The sequence below is a fragment of the Empidonax traillii genome, unplaced genomic scaffold (genome assembly GCF_003031625.1).
Source record: "Empidonax traillii isolate 1590-97213 ecotype Southwest subspecies unplaced genomic scaffold, ASM303162v1 scaffold1352:size124289, whole genome shotgun sequence".
Classification (NCBI taxonomy): Eukaryota; Metazoa; Chordata; class Aves; order Passeriformes; family Tyrannidae; genus Empidonax; species Empidonax traillii.
The window spans coordinates 94,274-95,179 of NW_020956545.1; positions in this window are offsets into that span (position 1 = coordinate 94,274).

Below are 906 nucleotides of genomic sequence, written 5' to 3' on the forward strand. Positions count from 1 at the left end.
CCTATAACCGTCCATTTTTGACATGCAGAACTTTGTTTTAGAGAGAGGGGGGTTGTTTGTAGTTTTTATGTCTGATTGAAGATTAAAATCTGCAGTCAGATTTTAGTGGAATTTATATGGATTAACATTTAACAGATAATAAGATTTAGATGTCAACTGTTACACCCAATCCAGCTAGAGTAGTATTTTATATGGAAGTGTTCATTATGTTTAGAGGAAAATTATTTAAAACTTTCTAAATTGTTTTGAGGTGTGTTGATTTGCAAAGCATTCCTTGATATTCTTCCTTACATATACTCCATTTTAAGTGTAATGAAAAAAACCTATTTCATGATGATCGGAGTTGTAGTTGTATAGGGTTGTATAGGTTGTATATTTTTTTACATGTTACTCTGATGCAGAAAAGCTATTCTTCCAAAATCATTTAAACTTTGTGTTGTTTAAACTTTCAGTGTGTAACCTCAGGCCTAAAATTCACATAGAGGGACTTCAATTACACTGGAGCTAAATAATTCTGTATGTTCAGTCACTTTGTTTATCATGAGGTAGTACAGTTGAGGTGAGATTTCAGAACTTGCAGAGCTTTGGAATAAAGGGAGTGAGATGACATATATGATACAGAGATAAATTACATTTATAGAGATTGAGCTTATCTTTTTGTTAGAATTATATCATAGATTGTTTACTTAATTGAGTTTGCAAAGATTGCAAAACTTGTCACACTGTAAAATATCCATCAGGACTGAAATCACCCAGTCCATTTAAATAAGCACTTGTCTGTACATAAGACACAGCTTTATCCTGCAATTTTCTGAATATCTGTAGGTCCCATTTTCATTTCTCAAGACAGAGTCCATTTATTAGAAACATAATATATAACAACCACTAGTTTACATACTATCATGT